Source organism: Ursus maritimus, unplaced genomic scaffold (assembly GCF_017311325.1).
Source record: "Ursus maritimus isolate PB19 unplaced genomic scaffold, ASM1731132v1 scaffold_31, whole genome shotgun sequence".
NCBI lineage: Eukaryota > Metazoa > Chordata > Mammalia > Carnivora > Ursidae > Ursus > Ursus maritimus.
Window position 1 is genome coordinate 11,321,778 of NW_024425675.1, and position 8,318 is coordinate 11,330,095.

At 43.6% G+C, this 8,318-nt stretch overlaps 1 protein-coding gene across 1 annotated transcript in view; it reads right to left on the reverse strand.

Annotated features, from left to right (window-relative positions):
- Nucleotides 1-7,845, reverse strand: part of KIAA1217 (KIAA1217 ortholog) — an 83,203-nt gene extending 75,358 nt beyond the window's left edge. Inside the window, 1 exon segment of the mRNA XM_040645325.1 lies at nt 7,395-7,845. The gene's annotated coding sequence lies outside the window, so the exon portion shown is untranslated.
- Nucleotides 7,846-8,318: the final 473 nt, after the last annotated feature.

Sequence of the window (8,318 nt, forward strand, 5' to 3'; positions counted from 1 at the left end):
ATTCCCAGCAGGTTCCCATCAGATAAAGACTGGAATCCCCATTTTACAGATGAGGAACCAGGGCCCAGTGACGTCGAGGGTCCTACCCAAAGGCAAATAACAGGGCCAGGATCTATGTGCCAGAAAAATCTTATACCGTAGCGGTAAGAAATCAGCGTAGAGGCTTGGTCTTCCTGGAACACTCTTCAAAGGCAGGCAGTGGTCACGGATCATAAGATCAGTATTCCTTCCATCTCAAATCAAGTTCAGAAATACCTGAACAGAGTCATCTGTACTGAAGGTTACACAGACACAAGAGAACAGTGACCCAGACCAGACCCTACTATGGTTATCTACGAATGTGGGGAGCAAGCACTTTCCAAATGATGACTCCAGGGTATCCGTGAGCCCCACAAGACTGCTCCATTTCAAAGGAATACCTTCGTGTTTTCAGTTCAAATATCCAGTCAGTCAGCCAGCAAGCCAGTGGACATGGCCCGGCAATCTGAGAGGGTCAGCAAAACCACCACTTCTCCTTATTTGGAGAAATAACAGCCTCCAAGACAAGCAGTTCGGGAGTCGTGCACACCCGAGGCCGGGCTTGGCAGGCCTCTCCGCCCACGCCCTGCCCGGCCTTGCCCTGCTCGACAGCTGGGGGAGGTTAGCCCGCCCCTGCTTCCCCACTCGGTTCCAACACTGCCCACGGCCTTCTCCTCGGAGATGAGCTCCGCTGCCCTGTGTCCCAAGGACGGCCGGACCTGGAGCATTCCTACCCTCGAGGGCAGCCCTGCCATCTGTGTAACTCCCGAGAAACAAACGCAGGGCTACCAGCTCCGTGACCCCATGTAAAGAAGTCACCGTCTAGGTGACCAAGGGCCCACCTCGGGCCAGGGGGTGGACACAGTCCAGTCGTCCCTCCTCCCCAAAAAACACTGAAAGGAAAGAATCCTCTGCACGCAGGAGGCAAGGCAGGTGAACAAAATGCTTTGTCGTCTGCAGAGCATTTCAAAACTCATGACTAGTAGACAGAGCTTTCAACTCACTTCAAGGAGAAATGGGCTCTGGCTTGACCCCAGAGGAGCTCACCTTCCCCCATGGCCTGACCCAAACTCAGTCTTCTTCTTCCTCTTCTCTGTATTATCCTTTCTCTTGTCTTCCTTCTTTGAAAAGCAACATGGTGACACACTTTGTCCCAGAGAGGACAGGAAGATATGGGTGAATAAACAGACAGAGGGAGTTTCTTACAATACTGAGTTCATTCTGATCACCCTCATCCCCAACTCCTCCTTCAATAGACTGCAGTCTCCAAATTGGTTCCCCCATCCTCCAAATTTTTTAAAGGTACAATCCTCCTCATCCATCAGCACTCCTCCCCACCTTGATGGCCAAGGAACAGGGTGGGTTGTAGAGGAATGAGCACTGGGTTATGAATGAAAAGACTGTTTCTCCTCTGAGGATCTCCTCATTTGTGGTCTCACCGCCATGCCCGTGGCTCTGCCTCTGGACTTTTCGGAGCCTCTGGTTCTGCTGCTATGTGGCTTTAGGAATAGCTTCTGTGCTCACCCTCCTAGTTCTGTGAACATCGAGTGAGCCGAATTATTCTTGTATGACTTTGCATGCAGAGAAATGGGATCAGCAAGGATTCTTACGAAAATTGCCCACAAGCGTTCATAGGCTCCTACTCAAATGAGAGCAAAATGAATTGAATGGATAGTAATCACTTTAATATATTCATAGGAGCGTGATGAGAATGACACACTCTCCTTCTGAGATACAAGAGCTCACGGGAAGAAAGAATGGATTCTCAAAGTAGGAACTCCACGCTGAATTATATTCCAAAGATATATCCTTGAGAAAAAGGTTCAGTTATATGCTGTGCACTCCCATGCAAGAAAGTGCTTTTCCTCATTCCCATTCCTGAATTAACTGGCTATTCTGAAGCCAGATCAGGTTAGAGGACAGATTTCCAATCCACTTCATACGGATATGACAAGTATACTCAAATGTCGATTATTTCTAACAATTATGGGATGGGCGATTACCCACATCTCTGCTTTAGGTCCTTCTCCCTCCCTTCCTATCCTACCACCTAGGAGTACCTCTCCCTGGGAATGAAACATGCCTGTTGCCAGAATAAAAGTTTTAGTTGGTGAGGGTAAGGCTGAACCAATTAGCTAAACAAGTTTCTGGATGCTCTTAGAATTTCAATTACATTGTCCATTCTAGTCCTGTCCCACATTTATATTAAAAATAGTAAAATCTGTGTGCTTTAGGATAGTCCCTTGATAGAAAAACATTTATCTTGCCGTATTGCTCAAAAAATAGTTTTTGGTTTTTCTTTCTGTCTCCTTCTCTCTCTCTTTTTTTGGGGGGTGGTATAGCGAAGTGTGGCAATTTATTTTTTTGTTTTCTTGTGAAGTGTGATTTAATGTAAATGTAGAAATGCTGTTATTGAACTTATATGTCAAGATGGCCTTACAGATATGTTCACTGTATGTACACTGAAAATGCAAAAAAAGCTCTGGGTGGTTTTTCTATTATTAAGAGGCACTATTTATAGAAGCACATATCTTTGGATAAAAATTTTCTGTCAAAATTAAAAATATCAGAACACCACATTTGACTCATTTCTTTGCTCTAGTCCCAGAGTGATACTGAACAGAAACTTATTAGCATTTCACTAAATTTCTCCAGATCATTGTTACGAATAATAAAAATACAGAAACATTTTAAAACAACATATTTCAGTCTTAAAATGGTCAGATTAACATAATTATAGCCTTAGGTTGCCAACACTGGCACATTTCTCATTTTCATGAGAATGCAGAGGTTTCCCCCGATCGCAAGCTAATAGGCTCTTTGGTCTAAATATATACAATAAAATCTAAAGCAAATTTCTGAAGCATTAAGATCGGAACCCTGGAGATATCCAGTAAGTAATTTGCACTGCAGTGGAGCAGGATTTTTTGTTTTGCAGTTACACAGCTGCTAGGAAATATATTTTTAGATTTGCTTTTAAAGGCAAGCAAAAATGGTATCCACTGTGTAGCTATGTATCCAGAATGTTCCCTCAGTCCCTACTGCAAGGAGCCCACCATGTACAGAATGTTCTATCAATCGCCTTCCTTCTTGCAAGGCAGTGCAAGGAACAGTCCCCTACAGATTGCCATCCCAGACTAAGCTATCAGACCCTGACCACGACACCCAAGGCTTCGGAAGCTTGCTTTATGAAAAACACGCACTGAAGTTTCAACAGGTCCCTGCTAATTCTGAATTACCTCATCACTGACATCGTTACAATCTCTTACTGCCGTCTGGGTTTTTGTTTGACGGCTCTTCCTGTGATAGCAAGGGCAAATGAAAACGTACAGGTTCAAAGAGTGAAATCAGAACGAGGAAAAGCACGAACTTGGATTTCACAGGAAAAGAAAACAAATGTTAAGAAAGAAATCAAGGACATGTGTCGATCAACCAACGGAGAGAAACATATTTCCTGTATTTCAGGGAGATGGAGTGAGTTAGCGCTGCCCCAACAAGGAGAAGGCATCCTCCAGCTTAAACGCACACGGGATAGTCACACCTTTTATCTGGAGAGGCCTCGAATAAATAAATCTGCACAGAAATGATTTCATGAACAGCTCTTCTTTTGTGCCAAAAAACAAGGTGTTGGAGTTCTTGAGAACGCTTAAACAAGAATCAGTTTTGAATCTGATGTCAAAATGGCTTATTTTTCTCAATGACACAATCTTTAGTGACGTTTTGCTCTGTCTTCACAAGCCCCTGACTTGTCTTTTGTCTTAAAACCTTGTTTTTTTTTTTTTTTTTTTTTAAGATTTTACTTATTTATTTGACGGAGAGACACAGCGAGAGAGGGAACACAAGCATGGGGAGTGGGAGAGGGAGAAGCAGGCTTCCTGCTGAGCAGGGAGCCCGATGCGGGGCTCGATCCCAGAACGCTGGGATCATAACCTGAGCCGAAGGCAGACGCTTAATGGCTGAGCCACTCAGGCGCCCCAAAACCTCGGTTTTTATGCCTCACTCAATAACAAGATACTATTCATCACTTTGGCCATGTCCTCACAACAACTGTGCTGTTACCCACTTAATGGTACCCAATTTTAAACTGACTTTTTTTTTTTTTACTTATTGTGATGAAGCAGTAATATTCATGCTCTCAAGTTCTTTGTGCTACGTACCTCTCTGATACTCATGAAGACATTATATAATTATTAAAATCTAAAAACCTGTTTTTCTACATGCCACCGAAAATCACCAGTTCCGAGTGAAAAACAACCTTGGAAGTCATCCGAGCAGTGATACGTTAACGTTTCAGAGTCATGGCAGGAGCCATTTTCCTTAGCAAAGAGGCTGACTTTTAAAAATAATGTTATAATACTACACAAGCCTTTTAAGCCAATATGTATTGTTTTATTCAAAGCATCTCATAATTTGAAGCAGCTGCTGTTTTTCAGTTGACTTGATGGCTTATTCTCCTTCCATAAAAATATTGGATCATCTAAATCTGGTTAGTTCAAAATCCATTTATTTTTGGTCCAGGCCCATGCATTTCCAATTAATGAGCTCTGGTCCCACTATAGACATTGTGCTGCTACGGAGAGGAGGTGAAGCCCAGCTCTATTCATCGACAACAATGGCTGGCTATGAGAAGTCAGACAGACAGCGTTCTCCGAAATCAATCAAGTGGGACCCAGAGGGCCCTCACAAGGAAGGCAGGGAAGTGCTGGAGATGCATAAAGGGCTGGCCTGAGGGACAGGTGGGGTGGGCTCCAGCCCTGTGTTTGTCCCATCCTTATTTTGTGATCTTCTCACCCCAAGTCATTCCAACCCCGCGAGGCTAGTCTCACCGGCAGGGGAATGGGTTTACAAGATGACGCGTAGGACCTTCCTTCCACCTCTGAAACCCCATGATTCTAAATAAGCCAGGCCTGTTTCTTGGGGTTGAACCAACTACCAGGTACGTCCTCAGTCACAAATCTACAGCAGCAGACAGTCTTGCTCCTGCAAATTACGTGCAAGCAGAGGACTCGTCGACCTGATGGGGAGAAAAGCAGAGCAGAGAGGAAACATCTTACCGCCAGTTGCTATGTACCTTAAAAACATTTGTCTTCTCCGTAAAAAAACTAATGTGTGCTCCCCCCCCCAAAAAAAATTTTAAATAAAAGCAGCACACCCTCACCTAAGAAATTTTAGAAAAAGTGTAAAGAGAAGAACAGTCATCTGGAAGCCTCTACAGGGCAAGATCGTGCAGAGGGAGCCTGCGTGGACGGGATCGGAAACAACTCCCTAGAGTCTGGGTTACCCCTATGGGGACCCACAGAGAAGATAGAAAAGCCAAACCCCAGGAAGAAAACGGCATGTAGGTGCAAGGGTTACAACCTGGAAAGACGAGGACATATGCTCCCAGTCAAAGGCAATTTCCGCTAACATCTGTATTTACAAGAGCCCAGAAGAGGGATGTGGTTTGGATAACAAGGGGCAGGGAGTGTGGGGTAAACCTCTCCCGAACTCTCCAGCACCGGCTCAGAACTCTTTGGGGATGACCACTAAAGGGAGGTCCTGTTCCAATGGACTTTGAGTTGAGTTGGCTGGTTCGCCAGCCCTGGATTTTACGCAGAAATGGGGCCGGGCGCTGGCTGTGATGGTCCTGAAGCCCAAGTGCAGGGCCGTGATGGGCAGCTGCAAGTCCTGTTGATACTGTTGGCCATAATTACTTTGCATCACAAATCACCGGGTATTTCTGTGGCTGAGTGGATGCCTCCGTCCCGGGAGCCCCGGTCCCTGGTCCTGAGTGGGCTCCGCTGGCTGCTTGGACTCCAGCAACCCTCCACCTGCAACGTTACTCGGTGTTCTTCCTGTCCTCCCCCCCACGGCTCTGCCGAAAGCTGACAGGCTGTAGCCTGACATGCAGGCAGCTCTCCATTCAAAGACACTTTCTCGCTTCCAGATCAAGCTCACGAAGAAGTTCCCCGCTCTGGGTCCATGAAAGCAGCTTTCCGGTGACACAGCACATGAAGTGAAGAAGGACGGCGCAAAGAGGGAAGGGTAGTTTGCCTAAAACTCCCCCCACTCTAGCCACTGTTTACCGTTCTCGCTTCACGCTGAGGAAGTTGTCAACAGGTCTCTGGAAAGACAACCAGTCTGATACTAGGTTTTGGGTGCTACACGTCTCAACCAACCAACCAACCAAACCAAACCAAACCAAACAAACCACCTTCCAAAAGTGTACAAAATAATTTATCTTGAGTCAAAAAAGCATTGCTTTTTTGTAATTATTACTTTCAAATGAAGTTGTCTGTATCTGACTCCAGACTTAAAGCTCTTAGCTACCGGTAAGAGAGTTGGCCTGGATTCGAACTCCAGCTTTGCTACTTGCTAGGGTGTGATCTTGCTACTTAATTTTTTTGGCCTCAGTTTTCCAATCAAAAAAATGGGTCTAACTGTACCAATGAAGTCGAGTTATTCTGACGACTGTATGAAATAATATATGTTACCAAGACCACATTAGGTAACAACTTTTCATGCATATGAACTCATCTCCGAGTTGGGATAAAGATATCCACAGGGATACGGATAAGCAGATCCACGCACACGTGAACCTTTCAAGGGAAACAGCCTGATTTAAAAGGACACTGCTCTATCGAATTCCTTTTTAAAAAAATGCAAAATATTGTGACCTAACTATTGCAAGAATAAGACAAAATAGTCATCTCCAGTGCATATAATTTTTGCCAAAGCCTTTTTTCAAGCAGTCATTAAGCCTGACAAAACAGGATTATATCTGTTATATAAAACTGTAGAAGTTTTAAATGTGACTCATAAAGCTTACAATGATTATTTCTTTTAAAAAAGTCAAAACCGAGACACAGCAGCTATTTGTAATTTAAAATTGAAACTGTTTTTCACAAGGAAAAAACAACAAATAATTTTCCCCAGGGTGCTGAAGGACACATACTCAGGTCCCCCTCCCACTGTTATCACATCTTCGAATCTTCTACATTTGTCTCAGAAACTAAATGCAAGTCAACATCTTCATGAAAACACTGAAAATGGTCACCAAACACATACATCAGTGAGATCTGTACCAGCAGATAATGTTGACACATTAAATCCTTTTTAAATCATAAGGTTACACAGAAACTAGATCATAGGATTTATAGATGGAGGACAGCCAAACGTAACTTAAATGGCTTTTTAAAAACAAACTATCGCCAACCACAAGGAAGTTTCCTTCCAAGCAGGGTGCTAAGAAGTGAAAATTAAAAACCTGGAATTTTAATGCCTCATTGAATGGAACTGAAATACGGAAGACCTGACTCCGTTGAAGGCAAAATGTCCCACAGCATGACAAAAGCAGCCTGAAAATTGTTATTTTGTTACAAAGGTACAGTTCTTACCTTACATGTTCCGTGACCCTTTCTCTTCTAGCAGAAAGTTTCTAGACTTGCGGAGACCTTGAAACCTCCCATCTCTCGAAGGCTTCCAGCTCTGGCTGTCTTTATGGTGACTAAATGCAAGGCTTGGGTTTTTTTTCTTTTCTTTCTTTCTTTTTTTTTTTTAACAGAAGGAAGCTTTTACTCAAAATATGTGGTTTAAAGGAGCAGTATCCACCCTTGTTAAAACCATTTCACGGACATTCAGAGGTTTTGTTTCTACTCTACGAAAGTTAAATCTGAGTAGGAAGGCATTTTTCCTGTCCCGGAAATCAGCATAACTAAAACCAATGCTGAGCTAACGAGAAATGTTTCTTCCATGTGTTCCGTCTGGCAGAAACTGCAAGCCATATCAAGGAAACACGTGATGTTTATAAATACAATATGGCTCATGTTGTCATAACCTCTCAATGACAAAAAAAAAAAAAAAAAAGTGCAAGGAAAAGCAAGCAGCCACACAGCAGGAAAGATGAGATTTGTATCACTTGGAAGCTGCATATCAGATGTGCATATATTACCCTTTCTTGCTTCTTAGAAAATAAAATAAAGTCTAAGTGGAAGCAGCTAGGGAGGAAGAAAATATCTCCCATGCTCTGGATAGCCACTGTATTCAAATGTGTTTGCCCCGCTAATCACTTCAATAAGAGTAATTCCTTACCACTGGTACCGTAGACATCTTTCTGCCTGTCAGAAAAGCATGATATAAAGGGGGGCATAATTAAATACATCACCCAAGTGAGTTCCATTGTGTTAACTGAAGCAAATAATAGAACGGAGGCAAGGATTTCACAGAGCCTGGAACTGATGTGGAAACGTCCAGATGTCTGTATCACGACTGATTATGGACTTGTGGATTATTGACTTCGGACCTGCTGCTGGACTCGCTCA